This window comes from Pelodiscus sinensis, chromosome 4 (assembly GCF_052426305.1).
Source record: "Pelodiscus sinensis isolate ZL-2025 chromosome 4, ASM5242630v1, whole genome shotgun sequence".
Lineage (NCBI taxonomy): Eukaryota > Metazoa > Chordata > Testudines > Trionychidae > Pelodiscus > Pelodiscus sinensis.
Window position 1 is genome coordinate 88718073 of NC_143055.1, and position 19862 is coordinate 88737934.

General features: G+C 39.3%; 2 long non-coding RNA genes across 2 annotated transcripts in view; both read right to left on the reverse strand.

Moving 5' to 3' along the window:
- Positions 1–7754, reverse strand: part of LOC142829429 (uncharacterized) — a 60510-nt gene extending 52756 nt beyond the window's left edge. Inside the window, exon 1 of the long non-coding RNA XR_012903833.1 lies at positions 7646–7754. This is a non-coding gene — a long non-coding RNA (uncharacterized LOC142829429). The remainder of the gene's footprint in view (positions 1–7645) is intronic.
- Positions 1–19862, reverse strand: part of LOC102456034 (uncharacterized) — a 217530-nt gene that overhangs the window by 130264 nt on the left and 67404 nt on the right. The gene's annotated exons all lie outside the window — the stretch shown is intronic.

The following is a 19862-nucleotide window of genomic DNA, read 5'->3' on the forward strand; positions in this document are numbered from 1 at the left end:
ATCAATGTCCTCAAGCCATACAAGTTTATCATTTTGAGAACTGTTCACCACTATCTTAAACAGTTTAACAGTGTCACCAGGATAGCTGTCATACAATTTTTGTTGTGTTTTTGTTTTCTTAATAAATATCTTTTTTTAAGATGCTGGAAAGGATTCAAATTACACTCAACATCAGAAATGGGAATATCAGGCTCCAGGTGAGTTATCGGGAGGGACAGACACACAAATTTCCTTCTGGAAAATGGCAGAGAGAAGAGTGCAATATAAAAGAAGTCCAGCCCGTTGAAAATATTTCCACTGTCCTTTTTGATCAACACAAAACCTAATCTGAATAAATGACAACTGTGTCCAGGTCCTTATATTAGAGCAAATCAGTATGAACTAAATGTATATAGTCTGCATATCTTTTAAAAAGACGGCTCCAAAGTTGGGGGTTGTGTTTGAGTGCAATAGCATTAACCTAAAAATACACATCCGAACTTGCTTCTGTAAAGGCCTCAACCCCAAAGGGATTTTAATCACAATTTCACTCTTTTGCCATGAGTGTTAAGAAACTCAGATGAATCGATTTCAAAGTGTCTCCAAAATGCATTGCCCTTGTACATATATTATAGCAAGTCATTTTGGTTGCACTTTGGAAATCAGCACCTTAAAATGTACGGCTTGTAGTACTTTAGTTTAATGGGCTGTCAACTGTCCAGACAGCTTCAGTACAAAGCCAGGCATGTCTTTAATCTTCAAAGAAAATAAAAAAGTGAAGTGAATACATTCAGTTATTAGCTAGGAGGTACAAAAAAAGCAAAGAAAAAGCAACAGTGCCATTTTTCATTCTCAAATTAAATACCAGGAATTAAGTTGTCCATGTATTTTAAATATTTACATTGTTTTAAAGGAAAGAGAATTTTCCTGCCAGCATATCAGACATCAAGCACTGATCCTCCCACAAAACAAATTTTCCATTGAAGCCACATTACCTGAATTCACTAATTTTCTTAATATTCTCTTTATTTTTATATTGGTCTTTATTTTAGATCTGCTTCTTTTTCACTTCATGCAACAGGTCTATATGTGCATGTAGTTTGGCCTTGCCTGAACAAAGCTTTACAGTCTCTCAAAGTAATAAGATTGCATGTGACTGGGCACTTTTTGAAGCTTTAATAAAGGAGACTGCTGTGATGTTTCTTTTTAAAATTCCACATTAAAAGCAGCCCCCTTTCATGTGTTTTATATAACTTCAGACAGTTCTTTAGGCTTGCACTGTGAATTTTTGACCTTCAGTTATACATTCCTACACTGGTTAGTAAACCATAGTGTGGACCAGGAATATGATTTCTATTGCATTTAATAGAATAGTGGTACCTTCCTCTATCCCTCAATGGAGCATTGCATATTTAGATATATATGGTATAGTAACTAGAACAATTGTTAATATTGGACTCTCAAAGAAATATTGCTGTACCCTTCCATACCAAACCTGTCAAGATCATTGTCTTGTGAAATGACCAACATCATGTTACTGTTTAAGTACTTCACCTGCCAGCTCATCTTTTTTCACTTTCGTTAGCAATGTTTTAGCTGGAAATGAAATCCGTTACAGAGGAGGAAAGGTCAGACTCACAATCTTGACATATCCCAGAAGCAATTGTACCTGTTAATGTTGGAGAATTATTTTGGCCACTTCCTCATCCAGCCAAACTGTCCCATTTTAAAGACTCTCAGAGGACTGACCTAAGGAAGAGCTGACCATGAACAGTGCATATCCCAGGCAATAACTATGATGGATAACTCTAGTTGCATGCCCAGATTGCTTAAACAGACACAAATAGAATAAAATGCTTGTCTCAGTCTCTCCCCTCCCTCTTTTAACCTATTCTGTTAAAATTTACTTTGCCCATTCCTTATATTATGTGTTTGGAAACAGTTTAACTGCTTGCATTTTTTTCCTCTTTATTCTCAGACTTCAATTTTGTATTATGGGGATTCAAGTAGTAAATAAGTAAGAAACCAGAAAACTGCAAAAGGAAACAGAACACTAAATGCTTGTGTTATAGAAATGCATGTGTTTAGCAAATGTTTGATGAATTGTGCGATTCTAGGGCAAAATGGGGCATGATTTTGATCTTCAGAGTAAAAGTAATATTCTGCTAAGCCTGTGTCTGAGAAATCACCTTTGTCATCATATGGACTAAACTAAAAAAAAAAAAAAAAAAAAAAAAAAGTGTCTTTGGAGTAATATTGTGACATCAGCCATTGCCTATTTGTTAACTGATATTTGGACTAAGGATGTTAAGGACTAGTCGATTATCAGATAAAGCAAATGCTTATTGATTCCCCCCCTCCCCTTGCTGCCTCTATGAGATGAAGGTAGCAAAGGGGGTGGGGGGAGGGAGAGACAGTACCATGCTGTTTCAAAGGGGGCAGTGCTGCACAGAGCCCAGGATCAGCTGTCCGGCGCTACTCCTTTCAAATGCCGCAGCAACGTTTCAAAGTGGCAGCGCCATGTGGACCCCGGGGTCAGCTAGGGACTCCCTAACTGACCCTGGGCTCTGTGCAGCATTTCCGCAGAACCCGGAGTCAGCTGATCCCAGGATCCATGTGGCATTTCAAAGCACACAGAGCCCCGGGGACTCCTCAGCTGACCCCAGCTCTGCACAGAATTTCAAATGGTAGAGTTGTATAGAGTCGGGATCAGCGGGGGACTCTGAGTACATTTCAAAGGAGGAATGCTGACGTGCCTATTGACTAGTTGAGTAGTTGATGGAAATTCCATCAACTACTCAACTAGTAAATTAATAAATATTTAACATCCTTAACTAGGACCTCATCCTGCTCCAATTTAAAGGAATGGAAATACACACAGCTTCTATTATGAATAAGGGGCTGGCCTTAGGCTAAGAGTTAGTGACTTACAGAAAGTCCAGGTTAAGCCTCTCTAGTCTGGCAATATCCGTGATCTGGCATGATTTTATTTAGCCAGATGTCCACTTATGGGTGTAGCCAAGTTTCTCCCAGTTCCATAAAGTTTGTTTACAGCCACCAGTCCTGGCTCTCAGTGTTCTGTGCTACCATTTAGCTCTAATTTACCCCTAAATGTCTTCTAAGACCTCAGTAAGCAGTGGAAGCGTTGGTAATGCTACTAGACAATAGTGACCTCACGTGGTTCAGCAAATTTTCTGGTTCAGCACTGGTCAGATCCCCAGGGTGCTGCACTAGAGAGGTTCAATCTATATGTATGGCAGGTCTAATTCTACCACAATCTCAACATCTGAGGTAGCAAGATAAATCAAATATTCAATTGTGAATGAAGTTATCCTCTGTTTAAAAAGACTACTGTGGCAGTGTAAACCTGATAGATAGTCTTGAAAACACAATCATCTCTATTACAGAACAATCACATATGTTCCCTAAGAAACTTTTAACAAGATAGTGATGAGCATCTGTAAAGACCTTAAAGGAATCTAAATGTCTCACATAGCTCAGTTCTTCAATGTCCAGAGTACCCATTCCCTTCAGCTTTTTCAAGACTTCCTTTCTGTTGAAGCAATGCAGCATCTTGCAGGATCAAGCAATTGTTCTACTGATTATTAAGTAGGAGTTTACTGTAGATTTGAACAAGGGATGGCAGTCACTTTGTTTATTTTGAATTCACCAACATCTTGACAACAAAGTGAGTTCTAACTAGGATTATTTTTATTTTAAAAAGTGGATATAAAGGGAAAAGGATAAAGTTACTTACCTTGGTCAATAACTAGAGTTTGTTGAGAGGTCTCTTGCTACTGGTACTCCACTTGATTGGTGCATAAAGAAGGCCTTTGTTTGGAGATTTTTAGCAGCAGTGCTCATTGAGACTGCACATGTGACCTAGCTATCCCATGCCAGAAACCAAGGGTACATAGGGCAGTAATAGAAGAATCAGCTTCCGTTTCTTCTCTACTGCTAAATTCCCATAGCAACAAGATACTAAAGCAGAGGGGAAGGAGGGCAGGCAGAGCAGCACCCACCAAGATATACTCTTGGAACTCATTACTGTACAAGGTAAATAATCTCTACTTTGTGTAGCATACCTATGGATACTTCAGGTATATTGTTTGTGTCATCTTAAACGAAGAAGATGGAAACTACACAGCTCTGTCTAGAATTATTTGAAGAACTGAAGCTATCTGCTCTAGAGGTGTACACTGAGGCAGAGTGACTTCAAGAAATCTGTAAAGATGCTACAGAGGAATATCTTTCAGAAGGGCAATGAGCATAGAATTGTAGAGGATTAGAGTTGGAAGAGACCTCAGAAGGTCATCTAGTCCAACTGCCTGCTCAAAGCAGAACCAACCCCAACTAAATGATGATAGTCAGAGCTTTCCCAAGCTGAGCCTTAAAAAGCTCTAAGGATGGAAATTCCACCAACTCCATAAGCAATCTATTCAAATACTTCACCACACTCTTAGTGAAATTCCTTTCCCTAGTATCTAATCTAACTCTCCCCCTTTTTAACTTCAGACCAATGTTCCTTCTTCTGTCATCTGCCACAGATGAGAACAGTCTAGCTCTATATTCTTTGGAATTCCCCTTCAGGTAACTGAAGGCTATCAAGTCTCCCCTCATTCTTCTCTTCTACAGACCAAATAAGTCTGGTTCCCTCAGCCTCTCTTCATACGTTATAAGAGAATAAAAAAAGCCGTACTATGTCCATCTAGCTGGGTATGCCAACTTCTTGCAGTGGACGATGCCATGGGGCTCCAGAGGGAATGAACATGACAGGTAATCACCAAGTGATCCATTCCCTATTGCTCATTCCCAGCTTCTGGAAAATATCAGCTAGGTCACCATCTCTACCCATCATGGCTAACAGTCATTGAGGGGCGTATCCTCTATCAATTACTAGAGAGAGAAAAACATAAGGACATAAAATCAGTGACTGTTTTGCACTGTGTGGGCAAATGTATTCCCAAAGCAGGTGGTACAATGCAAGTGAGGCAATGTTTGAAGCCTGGGGAATAAAATAGGCTTTGTTGAAAAATGGGTGAGGATTTGTAGTGGGAGGTAAAAACCTTGGATGGATAATTAGTGGGGGGAAATGAACCAAAATACAATAATGAACTTGGTATTTATGCAAGCAATCTCTGGCAAATGCTCCTTAACTGGTAGCGTGGTAGAGAACGAACTGAGGGCAGTTTGTGTTTTGTGTAATTGTTCTGGATCAAAAACATAGCTAGAGAGTATTCATGGACCAAATAAGCACTGCTTCAAAAGTCTCTCCATCAAGGCACTTGGGGCACATGGAGATCGATTCAAGCGGAGCACCCATAGAGACACTATTCAATGAAGAACACATCTTCAGTGTTTGGTTATTGATTGTACAAATAGGGATATAAAGACCACTGTTTAATTTCAGCCAGATTCTTATACAGTCATTTTTTATGACTCCAGCACACAAATATAGTGGCTGTATTACTGTGTATGAAGCCCTTCAGCAAATCTTTCAACAATTTTGTCCTTCAGCTTAACACGGCAGGTGTTAAATCAAATCACTGAATCAAACAAAGCACAGCCTGTCTACTGAGGCTCTTCAGTTTATACAGTAATTCTACTAATCATAGAATATTTTTTTTAAAGGTGAACTGTGTCTACATATCCATAGAACTTTAATCAGCTTCCATACTCTTTCAAGCTTTCAGACTGCACTACTGAAAGGTGCACAGAATGACTAGACTCCAGCTATGACTTTGTTCAATGCTCTCCTGCAGAAATTTAATTGCAGATTTTTTTTTTATTGTGAATGGGAAACACAGCAACCACCTTAGGAGAGTTTCCAAAGAAAATTAAAAAAAATAAAAAAAAGAACAAAACACTGGACTATGTTTCTACATTTTGAAAGCAGTTATTGCAATTTTCTGCCTTTTCCTTTACTTATTCAATGTATGTGATTTTTCCATTTAGTTTAAAGTAAAACAAAAGTTAAATAATATTTTAAAATTTTAATGAATCCAATAAGCAAGAGTAATTTTGGGCATTTTTAGATCAGATCCTTACTTGATGTAAATGGGTGTAACTCCATCAACTTCAAAGACGGAACAAATTTCTATCAGCTGAGAAGCTGCTATTTCATTCTTTATGCTGATATACATAAAATAAAATTTGAAAAACTTGTGTACATTAAATATTTCTCTGAACAAAGACAAATTTGCTTTTAATTTTCACAAGAGTCCAAAGTAACCTAAACTATAAGATAGTCAAGACACCCAAAAATATAGCTCATTTCTTAATTGGTAAATTCTAGCTTTGTGTCCTTGATTTTCAGGGATACATCTGCTCTTTCATCAAGAATTCTCCTTGAGCCTCCTCGAGTGCTCATTATTACTCATTAAGATCTCATATTTAAAAATTGGAACTGAATGTCAGATTGTGAAAAGCAACTGAGTTTTCCCTTTTAGAAATCATTCTTTCTTGGCATCAAATTAGAGATTCATGTCTGAGTCTGAACAAAGTGGCAAATATTCACCACCACATATGAAACCATAAAGAAAAAAAAAAGTGTGTATTACTGTATGTGAAATAGAAAACCAATTGTGTTCTAAAATGCTAAATTTAGGTCCCACAAAAAGTGACCCCTTTCTGCAAAAAGAGAGAAAACTAAGTTCCCAGAAAAATGGAAAAAAAAAATTCTTTGAATTCACTAAAGTTTAAGGGTCAGATTCTGATATTGTTACTCTGGCTGAGTAGTATTTATTAATAGATCCTTGCTACTGGTAAAGTACTCAATGTAAACAAGATGTAAAAATATATCCCTAAATTTTTGTTGGCCCATGTACAAAGAGATTACTCATTTATCTCTGTGAAAAGCCCTGTTCTCAGATTTTGAAAGGGAAAAAAAGTTTAAAAAGTACAGCCAGTTGTGAATATTTCCCACTTTTGCATTTATGGTTTTGTGCTTTTCACTTTTAGCTTGCAGCTAGAACTAAAATCAAAGGTGCCAGCAGATGACTGCAAAAGGTGTCAGAGTACTTCTGTTTTCATTGCTGCCTGTGATAGCAATATGGGCCCGATTCAGGCTGTCTAGGATACCTATCAACATTTGGTTTCTTTTTTACCTGAATATTCATCCAGAACCTCACTGTGGGAAATTAATATATAACCTCCTTTTTGGGTGGTTCTTCTACACTCTCAAGCAGTTGGGAGAGCTTGGCAATATAGATTACCACAAATACTTTTTTTTTTTAAATGTGGAAAGGACATGGGAGAAGTTGAATAGGGAAACACCACAAGATAATCCAGTATATATACACTCAACAATATTCGAAAAACAGGTGTGTATCAATTGTACAGCCAGCACCACAGTCTCAAATATGTTTTTTTAACTCACTTGGAGCAGAATTCTTAGGAGTTCTCTAAACAAACATTTCATAAGTTGTAGTGTGGTATGGATTGGCTAAAGAACTTATTTATACACACCAGCTGTTTTCATCACAAGAGTCTTTGATGTTTTGCCAGCTACGGCTGAGATTTATTTAATTAGGTTTTTTACACACTTCCACCTAAATGCACAGAGTGCTGATATGAGGTGGATCCATGCTCTGATTTATTGGGAACAAAGTATTTGCATAGGCAATTCCCCAATATCACAGTAAGTCCCCACCTGCCCCAAACTCACTTATAGGTCCAGTTAGACTTGTTGGCAGCCAGGGGCTGATTCTTCTCTGCCTGTCTGCTGCAGTCCACAGAAATCCATGCCACTAAGTCCCTCTCAGATAAGCAGCCACCTAGATCCTCTTCTGGGAGATCAGCTATGCAAATTGTTACTCTGACCAGGTCCCTTTGTGAAGTAAGCAGCAGCCCAACCTATCAGGATCCACCTATGGCTCAGAATCGCCAGGGAGGAATCTAAAGCAAAAGAGGACTCTGGGACATAGTCTGTGATCCCTGATACATAGCGTATAGTATCTAAGACAGAGCTCTCTGTCCTTTGCTTGAGTTTAAACTCCATTACCAAGCAATTGCCCTCCATTTACTCCAGGGCATATCTTGTGCAATGCCCTTTCATGAGTACAGTTGCAACAACAACATATTGTCATTTATATTTCAGAACCTAAGACACATTCCAAGTAAAGCAATAAAACAGAGATTGTGGAACTTTGGGTATTATAATGAATGTAAATGATGCTAGTGAGAGCTGCCTTTTCCCAAGCAGAGAATTCCACCCTACCTAAAACTTTTAACTCTGAGATTTATTTATGCATAATTGTTTGCAGAGTTTGTTCGAGATAAGGAATGCACCTACAGGCTATGAGGCACAGGTTCTGAATCAGTGATCTCTAATCACTTAGGTGGTCAGGAGTGCAACTGAGCACTTACACTTCAACAAAGATACATATGGAACTCCACTGAGATACCACAACATTAAGATCATGGACCATAAATGTCTGTGGCTTTCTGTTCTGTAATAGGGTTTTTTGCAATGCTTGCCACTGATGCGGATTCCCCTTACAAAAAATAATAATAAAAGTATCTGCTTGCTGCTGGTGCCTCTCCAATAGTGATGGACTATACAGAATCTCACTCGTCAGGAGCACAAACAATAATTTCACTCCCAGAGATGGAGCTGCTGGTATAGAAGGTCACTAAACATACACTGGCTGTTTCTCCAGGGCACTGGAGCCTTAAAGAAGATTTAGCTTTAAAAAAAAAAAAAAAGTTTGGTACTGAATAATATCCTGTGTTCTGTCAGTGTCTAGAGGACAATGTAATTAAGGGAAATTATAATGCTCAAGGAGATCAAATAGTGTGATCAGATAGCAAGTATGGAAAATTGAACATCTATTTTCAGGTGTGGGTGGAGGAGGAGGTATAGTTGCCTATATAAATCAACATCCCTTATATTGGAATGACCCCAGTAATATCTACACATCTGGTTACCCTGAGACCAAGTGGAGGGTTCTTTGTATTGAGAAATAGTTTGTTCACAGAGTGTAGATAAGAGATAAGGTACATTAATTATAGGGCTGAAAAAGTGTGGACTCCAGAGCAAATTTACCAGAATAAGTAAGCTCTCCATTTCTCCAATAGGATACAGAAGCACGGGCACAAATGCAACTATGCCACAAATAGTCTTGCTATGATATATGCAGGAATAAATTAGATATTTTTCTTTGTGACCAATATGTGTATCTACAACAATGTGAAAAGAAACAATACTATGAGCCTTAATGCTGATTTCAGTAGACCCTTCTCATGTGTCTCCTTTTCTCCCCTTCCTCAACTCAGCCAAGAAGACTTTTAGAGCTACCTGTACTCTAAATCAACCATAGTCTGGTAGATATCCAGGATTGCTTACAGTAAATAGAAGTTTTCATGAACTCTTCAAAATAAGTTAATTTTCATAAGAAAATACCAACCCCAGCTCATACTACTCATTTAAGTGGCATCTTCAGGTACTTGTTCCATTGTTAAACTAAGCAAGGAAATGTTTTCTCAACATAAATCTTTTTCATCACCTTCTATAAACTATGACTGAGTAACAGAAGAGCATTTGCATACTAGCACTTCCTTCCACCATCTGTGATGACAGCCTTTAGTGATGACTTTCTGAATTGTGCTGTTCACTGATTGACTTGACAAATATTTTCATTCCCATCAACATCTCAGTGTTGTGTATACAGAGGCCAATTTTTTTCTTATCTATCCTCCAAACTAATTACCAGATTTCAAACTAAAAAAATTGATTGTTTTCTCTCCTTTGGGCATTTTAACTTTTCCTTGTCCTACTACAGCCATTAAGTTTTGTTAAATTACATAGAACCTGGTTTTAATGAGGTTTAAAAAAAATCAAGTTAACAAACCCCTAGGGACACAAATGCACACTACCTGAAGATAGGCATCCAGGAAGGGAACCACACAGTAGTCTGTAAATCCCTCAGCCCAACTTCAGTTCTTTTGTTGGTTCTTTTGTATTTGTCCTTTCTCCTCGTCTCCCTCACCAACTTTAACTCCTTCCCCCGCTCCCCCAAGATGCTCCCAGGTATCCACCTGGCACAACTACTGGTAGCCCTTGCCAACAACAGACTGCTTTCCTGCTTTCATTTTTTTAGTTTCCACTTAAGATCTTAGCCTTATTCCCACAGTCATCTCTCAGGTATGGACACTCCCACTCATTTGCTCCTCTTAAAGCCCAGTCCCCTGTGCCCTGACAATATTGCTTGCCTTTTCTGTCTTTCAAAATGTATGGAGCTCTCTCTGTTGTTTCAGGTACTGCATACTGGGTAAATTGTGGTAACATGAAAGGCCTCCAGGCCTCTAAAAGTAAACTAGCTCTTTAAGAGAGCAATTTAGAGTGATGCAACTGCAGATTGCAATCTAGTCATACACAGATAGATTTACTTCCCTTGAGTGTCCTCCAAACTCTTGCTTCCTGCAGCTTTTGTTTGTCTTCCATAGTTCCATGCATATTATCAATGAGACACTAACAAACTGGGAGTTAATAAAGCAATGAGCCATCAGATTTATTCCACTATTAATAAATCCTTTATACCTGACCTTTAGATGTATATAGCTATATGACAGCTCTGAGATATTTGTTGTGAAAGAAGGGCACCAAATCTTTGTCAGTCTTATACCTTATATTGCTTTCTTGTGCTTACATAGAGCATAGCTATTGGCAAATGTGTTTCAGTGCTATGTGGAAGCAGCATTCCATAACTCCTAACAACTTGACTAGGATTTCAGATAGTTTCTGTTGGCTAAGTTAAGGAAAAGATTAACATTCCCTCCCCCTACAGCCTTTTAGTTCATTTCATCTTAGGTGGCCTGTTTCAGCAGTAAAACACTCTGAAAGAGGATTCGTCTTTAAACTAGTGACTACTGAAAGGGAGAGAAACAATTGCACTAGCGGAAATGGTAAAATATATAATTTATAACATAGAACCATATACAGTTCTTTAAATTTTATCTTAAAGCAGCCATCCTCTTTCCTGGATAAAACTGTTCCCTTAATCATGAAAACAAAGAAAGCTGCAACTTCATCTCCTCTCCCTTTAGGTGAGAATGGTAAACATTCTGAATTTCAAAATGGGGGAGGTTAGGATAGAGAAACACAGTAAAAAGTTTTTCAAAGACGTTCCAAAGCTACTCTCAGGAGTTCTATCATGGATATAAAAATGGACATGAATTAGATTTCAATTTTCTCCCTTATTCTTAAGTTTAAAATATTTCCTACGTTTTGCATGTTATAAATGAGAAAACATCTTGCATGACATTTGAGACAAGTCTAACTCTTTTCTGCTAGCTTCTTCAATAATTCTATTCCAATGCCTTTCAGCACTTGCTGCCTTCTAGCAGCTATAGCAGATTCAGGTCATGAGAGTTTATTCGGCATACAGAAGTGGGTGGTTTTTTGAGAGAAAAAAATTGTACTCGAGAGTGTAGTTTAATTCTAGCTTGGACTGACAGCAACAGTAGAAAATTAGCTTTTCGGTGAAGAACATTTGTTATATTTTATTCTTCTCTGCTAATGTCTTAGAATGCTATCTGCAAATGGAATATCCGTATCCTTATTGTCAGACACATTTAATTATTTTATTACAATGCTGATCTTGAAAAATGATTTACATTTTAGCTCTTAAATCACCTAAATTAATCCTCGTGTAATGGATACAGTATATAAAGGATACTGTATTTCCACATGTAAGTTTTTCAGTTCCCTTAGATTACTGTGAACAAGTCTACACATTGTTTATTCCCTAGGTCTTTAGCATAATGGTTGTCATAATGACCATCTAAACATCCCTCATCAAAAGGAGCCAGTACTGCAGATGAAATATTTGGGCTTCAGAAATGAAACATTCATTTACTGTATTTCTTTCTTGTGAGGATGATTTAAAAAGAAATAATCTACTGAAAATCTGTCTGAGTTGCACCATGTTTCATTAATATTTCACTTGTCTATTAGCCATTAAAAATAAGGGCTCAGAGGAGCTTCTGACACGCATGTGGAGCGGTACCCTTGGTGTGTGGCTTTCCTTCTACTGAAAGCATGCTCAAACACTTCTGAAGCAGACACCCCCACTCCCTCAGGGTATGTCTACACTACAGCGCTATTTCGAACTAACTTAGTTCGAATTAGTTAATTCGAACTAAGCTAATTCGAACTAACGCGTCTAGAACTAAAAACTAGTTCGAATTAGCGTTTTGCTAATTCGAACTAGCATGTCCACATTAAGTGGACCCTGAACAGGGCTTAAGGATGGCCGGAAGCAGTGCCGGCAGGGCATCAGAGGAGGACTTAGAGCGTGGAGATGCTGTCTCAGGCTAGCCTAGGGCTGTGCTTAAAGGGTCCCGACCCCCACCCCGGACAGACAGTTCTCAGGGGTGCCCCACTTGAAAACCAGTCCTGGCTTGGAGTGCCCTGAGTGCCCACACTGGGCACATCACACCACTCGGCCATCAGCCCGGCTGCACTTGCCGCAGGCTGCCATCTCGGGAGAGGGGGCAATTGCGGGGCTGCAGGAGAGCTTCCACCCCCAGAAGCCCACAGAGCCAGCCCAGTCCTCCCCATCGGGGGCTCGTACCCCATTCCTCCCTCACCTCCTTCCACTTACCCTTCCCTAGCCCCTCTTCTTGATGTACAAAATAAAGATAACATGTCTTCCAAAATGGAATCTGTCTTTATTGAACAAAACTGGGGGAGACTGGGAAAAGGAGGTGGGAGAGGGGAAGAGAGAGGTTGGGAGAGGGGAGGGCAACTAAAATGATCAGGGGTTGGGAACAGGTCCCATATGAAGAGAGGCTAAAGAGACTGGGACTTCTCAGCTTAGAAAAGAGGAGACGGAGGGGGAACAGGATAGAGGTCTCTAAAAGCAGGAGTTGGGTGGAGAGGGTGCATACAGAAAAGTTCTTCATTAGTTCCCATAAAGAAGGACTAGAGGACACCAAAGGAAAGGAATGGGTAGCAGGCTTCAAACTAGTAACAGAAAGTTGTTCTTCACAAAGCAAAGAGTCAACCTGTGGAACTCCTTGCTGCAGGAGGTTGTGAAGGCTAGAACTAGAACAGAGTTTAAATGGAAGTGAGATCAAGTCATGGAGGCTGGGTCCATGGAGTGCTATTAGCCAGGGGGTAGGAGTGGTGTCCCTGCCCAAAGTTTGTGGAAGGCTGGAGAGGGATGGCACCAGACAAATGGCTTGGTCACTGTCTCCGGTCCATCCCCTCCAGGGTCCCTAGGGTTGGCCGCTGTTGGCAGACAGGCTACTGGGCTAGATGGACCTTTGTTCTGACCCAGGACGGCCATTGTAAGCTCAGGGCTCAGGGTCGGGGGTCTCAGTGGACCACCTTGATTTTCATGCACTCCTGCTCCTGGGTGGCCAGGCTGGCAGCTCTCCTGCCCTAGACGGCCACTTTCCTGTGCCTAGTGAGGAGATCATGGACAAGGTCCACGATGTCCGCACTAGCCCAGGCGGGTGCCCGCCTCTTGCGGTCCCGGGCAAGCTTCCGGGAGCCGCCAGCCTGGTCCCGGGAAGAGGGGGAGGGCTGGGGGGCATCGGGTGGGTGGCTCGATCCGTGCCAGGTGCAGGGTCTGCTGGCTGGGTGCTGGCAGGCTTGCACCTGGCACGGGCACCGTAGCCAGCCCTTGCCCCTTTAAGGGGTCCGGGGCCGGGAGGGGGGATAGAGTTTCCCTGGTGTTGGCCAGAGTGGCCACCAGGGAAACCTGGGAAGCCTTAGCCTCCCACTAGTTCGAATTAAGGGTCTACACAGCCCTTAATTCGAACTAGCTAGTTCAAACTAGGCTTAATCCTCATAAAATGAGGTTTACCTAGTTCGAACTAAGCTCTCCGCTAGTTCGAATTAAATTTGAACTAGCGGAGCGCTAGTGTAGCGCCTATTAAAGTTAGTTCGAACTAACGGACGTTAGTTCGAACTAACTTTGTAGTGTAGACATACCCTCAGAGAGCACTGTGTCTGTGAGCAGAGAAGGACAGTGAGGCTGTGCCTGGTCTCTGTGGGGTAGAAAGCAGAATCTCTCAGCCCCAGTGCCCCTTCATGCTAGCCGTCTGATTCAGGCTGAGCTTACCTGTAAAGTTTCAGCCAGAACTGACCTGTTGTTGCCAAGACAGACTAGGATAAAAATACACTGCTCTGTCCCTGTTAAAAAATTCTGGTGACCTCTCTGAAAAGCTCTAGCTCCCCCATGCTTTGAAGCAGGAAATTGAAATCTGGCAAGTGATGAACCTTTGCATCAGTGATTTTGCCTTTTACTGTCCTTCGAAATCCTGCCCATGCTTGGCCCATTTATAATTGCAGATCAAGTATTCTCAGAAGAAATTTAGATTTTAACAAGAAGATTCCCCAAAGATTCAAACTACACTGAGCATATTCAAGTCAAGCAATATGCAGGACACTTAGATCAGCAGTTGCCAATCTGGGCTGCTGCAGACGGTTGCAGATCTGGTTCTGGGCACCTGAATGGAGAACATGGATACCTCTTGTGCTCTCAGTAAACATAAGAATAGTTATACTGCGGGTTGGGCAAGAAGGTGGTGCTTCATCAGGGCTAGTCCCTGGTGTGCCACAGCTGCTATATGTATCTGTGCCACCGCAGATACAGGAAATTGTAGTTCTAGTTGGCCGTGTTTTGGGACACTGCTTCCCACAGCTCCCATTGGATGGCAATAGCGATCCACAGTCAATGGCAGCTGCAGTCACTCATACCTGTAGAAGTGCAGGTGAATACAGCGATTACAGCCCACCAGCGCTAACCCCTGGCAAACCAGATAAGGTCGACCGGCTGGTATTTACCCACCATTGCTATACTGGGTGGTATAAGACATGCTGTCTTCCAGCAGTGGCCAATGCCAGATGCCACAGAGGGAATCCACAGAATAGTAATAATCAAGTGACCCATTCCCTGTAACTTGTCTCCTACCTTGCGTTTGCCAGGAGCAGGGAATACCATTCCTAAACATCCTGGGAAATTACCAGTTTTAGACCTACTGCTCATAAATGTGTCTAGTTTTTCTTTTTAAACCTCAATATAGTCTTGGCCTTCACAGAATCCTCTGGCAAGAGTTTCACAAGTTGACTATGCATTGTGTGAACTAATATTTCCTTGAATTTGTTTTAATCATGCTGTCTATTAACTTCAATTCACACTCTTTAGTTCTTGTATTATGTGAAGGAGTAAATAGCACTTTATCTATTTTCTCCACACACCTCATGATTTTATAGACCCTAAATCATATCCCCCATTAGTTGTGTCTTCCAAGCCGAAAAGTCAAAGTCGTATTAATCTCTCCTCATGAAGAAGACATTCAATAACCTTAATAATTTCTCCAGCCTTTTTCTAAACCTTTTCTAATTCCAATACATCTTTTTGAGGTGGGATGACCATGTCTTCACACAGTATTCAAAATGAGGGCATATTAAGGATTTATATAGCAGCAATGTGATATTATCCTGTCTTCATTCCCAACAGTCTATTCAATTTTGCCTACTGCACATTGAGTCGATTATTCCAAGGACTCTTTCTTGAGTGGTAACATCTAATTTTGATGCCCTCATTTTATATGGATAGTTTAGAGGTTTTCCAATGTGCATTACTTTGCATTTATCAAAATTAAAATTCATCTGATATTTTTGCCGAGTCATCCAATTTTAACCGATCCTTTTGTAGTTTTTCCACAGTCTACTTGGGACTTAACTATCTTGAGTTTTGTGTCATCTGAAAATTTTGCCACCTTTTTCCTGAACATTTATGAACATGTTGAATAGAATTGGTCCTGATACAGAACCCTGAGGACAGCACTATTTACCATTCCAAACACTGACAATTTAGTCCTGCTCTTTCTTTCCTACCTTTTAGTCAGTTACCAAGCCATGGGAGGACCTTTCCTCTTCTCCCATGGCAGCATACTATAATTAAAAGCCTTTGATGAGGCACCTTATCAAAGACTTTCTGAAAAATCTTTGTACCCTATGTTCACTGGATTCTTCCCTTGTCAACATGCTTGTTGACTACCCAAAAGATTGATGAGGCATGGATTTCCCTTTATAAAAACATGTTGATTCTTTCCCCCATCAAATTATGCTCATCTGTATGTGAGAATATTTTTTCTCTATATTTTTTACTATATTTCTAAACACTCTGCCTGGTACTGAAGTCAGGTGTGCCAGCCTGTAATTGCCAGGATTGCCTGCCAAACCCTTTTTAAAACATTGGCTTCATGTTTGCTATATTCCAGTCATTTGGTACAGAAGCTGATTTTAAATTATACGTTACAGACTACAGTTAATAGTTCTGCAATTTCACCTTTGAATTCCTTTAATATTCACCCAAGAGTTCTATCTGGTCTTGGTGACTTCTTAATGTTTAAGTTATCATTTTGTTCAAAAACCTCCTCCAATGACATCTTAGCCTGGGACAGTTCCTCAGATTTTTCAATGAAAAGAATGGCTTATGTTTGAGAATCTCCCTCATATCCTCAGCCATGAAGAAAGTTGCAAACAATTCATGTTGTTTCTCTGCAATGGCCTTATCATTCTTCAATTCTCCTTTAACATTTCAATTGTCCACAGGCCCCACTGGTTGTTTAGGAGTCTTCCTGCTTGTGATTTACTTAAAAACCTCAAAATTCCTTTATTACTAGTTTTCAAATCTTTCACTAGCAGTTCTCAAACTCTTTTTTGGCCTTCCTAATTATATTTTTATACATCATTTGCCAGAGTTTATACTCCTTTTTATTTTCCTCACTAGCATTTAACTTCCACTTTTTAAAGGATGCCTTTTGCCTCTCACAGCTTCTTTTAATTTGGTGGTTAGCCATGGTGGCACTTTTCTGTTTTTGTTTTTTAATAAGGGATATACATTTCAGCTGGGTCTCTATTATGGTGTCATTAAATAGTTTCCATGAAGTTAGCAGCGATTTCACTTTTGGCACTGTACCTTTTAATTTCTGTTTAACTGACCTCCTCACTGTGTGTAGTTTTCCCTTTCTGAAATTATATACCACAGTGTTGGGCTGCTGCAATGTTTTTCCTACCAGATGGATGTTAAATTTATTATATTAGGATTACTTTGTCTAATTGCAATGTAGACATGTCCAAGGAGGCTAGAGAAGTGTTCAGGATTTTACACAGGGCCAGAGAGTACTGGTTAATAGAGCTACAATAATTCTTCTAATAAGCTTTTTGTATGGTGCCTGAACACTATAATAATAGGCATGTTAGAAATTTGTTCACTAGCCATTCTTTCTTATTTCATATTGAGAATGAGATCCACTAGAAAGAGAAACCCTGATTCTGGTCTCACAATAGTTACTGGTATAAAAGTCTATATAAAGTTTTGGTCCAAAAACTCATTTAAGCACATGACTAACTTTAAACACATAATTAGTGCCATTCACTTGAATGGGATTGCCCATTGCTTAGAGTTACGCAAAAATGTAAGTATTCTTCTAGACTGGGGAGTAAGCAAAATTGGTATCACCTCCATAAAATCCAAAACAAACCACAACTGTTCCCCCCCCCCCCGCCCAAACAGGAACTCTTCTTTTTCACATTGCTGACATGTGTCTCTGAAGGACATGGCAATATTTCTGAAGATGATGAAACATTAGCCTTTAGCTCAGGCCCACACATGGAATGAAACACCTGACCCACACATTTGTTGAGGAGGTAGGTCATGTTAAATGGTACTGTACTTCAACTCCTGCCCCTCTCAAACATTTATGGCCAACATCAGAACAAGAGCAAGACTCCAGCTTCCCCAGAAAACAAATATAACAACCACTTGTCTCTAAATGTCACTGTAAATAATCTGTTCAAAGTCTAAACATTCTTCCACAAATATCGCATCAAAATTAACTTCAATTTTGATTTTTTTTAAATTCTTTTGAGACACTACAATACAGGTAGTAAAGAAGGAAACAAAAAAACAAAACAAAAACCCTTGCTTCTTTTTTTCCTTAGCTCATGCATCTTTTGCAGCTTCTAAGGTAAAAAAATTGTTGATCCATTTCAATAATAAAGAGTAAATAATTAAATTATCTCCTTTAGGATTGTAGAACTTATCTACACTTCTAGAGACATTCTGAAATGTAAACCTTCCAGAACTGCAAAACTGGTTCCTTCAGTAAGGAGCAACATGTACAGATCACTAATTATAATGTCAGTTGAAAGTGAGTTGAAAATAGGAACCGATGTATTTAAACAAAACAAAACAAAAAACAAAACAAAACAAAACCACACACACACACACACACACACACACACACACACACACACACACACACCCACCCCCCCCCAGGAGAAAAGGATATTTAAAACAGATTATGGTTTCTATTTTTTTTTCCAGAAATCAGACAGCATTCTTTAAACTTTAGTGAACAGGATAAACAGCAGAATAAAAGTGATATGCAATGTGCTTAAGGGCTCTATGTTCCACTCTCTTGTTTGCATAGTTTAATGTCAAAATACCATTTGTTTCTTTTCATAGTACAAAAGCACATTTTCTGAACATAACCCTAATAAGCACACAGCAATTTAATAACTGTATACCAGTCGAGAAACCAGAGTACAAAGCAATCAAATTGTTTATCAGCAAATGTCTGAATGTATAATTCCACTCTTTTACTGTCTAAGCACCATCGCAAGATATTAAACCACTGTAAATTTATCCTTAACCTACTATTACGAATGACCATCATCAGGTCAGGTTCTTTTGACTTGGTCAATAACAAGCCAAATATTTGATGATTAAGTATTTGTGTATAGCTGAGTTTCTCTACAGCACACTACAATTGTTCAGAATAGCATATTCTCTATGTTTAACATCTAAATTTAAGTGATCATATCAGTTGATGCTGTACATTTTTATGGTTTTGAGAGTCTGTCCCTAACTGCTGGTAGGTTTATTATTCTTATTTATTTATAATATGGTAGCACGTAATCTGGCCGTATGGGCAACACTTGCAACATACATGTCCCTTATGTCTAGTAGGGATGTCCACAAGATTCAGTAACAGAACGTTCACATTTTAGGTGATTTTCTTATGCTTATACTCATGCATTGGAAATATGAAATGGATATTATACGCATGCCCGTAAGTGTATATCTAAAACAGTTTCACAGGAACACTTTGAATAGCACAATAAAAATAGAAAATGATATATAAAACTTTGTTCAAACCTTTTTTAATACTCTTGATGATATAAAGAGGCTATGCTGTGGCTTACAATTACATTAAATCCCATTATACTGCATTATCCTTGTCATAAAAATACAGCCAAAGGGGCTTTACACTTTTGTACCTTGCAAATCTTTAGAATAATAAAGATATATAGGATATAATGAACAGAATTACAACTAGTACTACAAATGTGAACTAACAGAGCTTTTTGCAGTACTTATTTATAGTTTCTCCCTAGCACTCAATTGCATAGGGAGGATCAACTTTTGGTCTCTTCATAAAGGTGTATATTCTGTACAGAACTGCATTATGTGCATAAAATGTTATCATAGGGACTAGCTATATTTCTAGTTTGTGATGCTGAATTAAATATTTGCCCATTCAAAAGCATAAGATAATCAGGTAATTTCATTTTTTCTTTTCTTTCTTCCATCTCTGCTTCCCCCTTTTGTGTCATGAGCAAATAATGCATCTATTTTTATTCCTTCACCTATATTTATATATAAAAAGTGATAATTGTGTCCCTGAACTTCTATGTTGAACTGAAATTCTGTTTCCTTTCTATTGCTAGCACAATTTATAATCCATCTCAATCACTCCCTCTATACAGGCAGTCCCCGGGTTACGTACAAGGGACTGTAGGTTTGTTCTTAAGTTGAATCTGTATGTAAGTCGGAACTGGCGTCCAGATTCAGCCG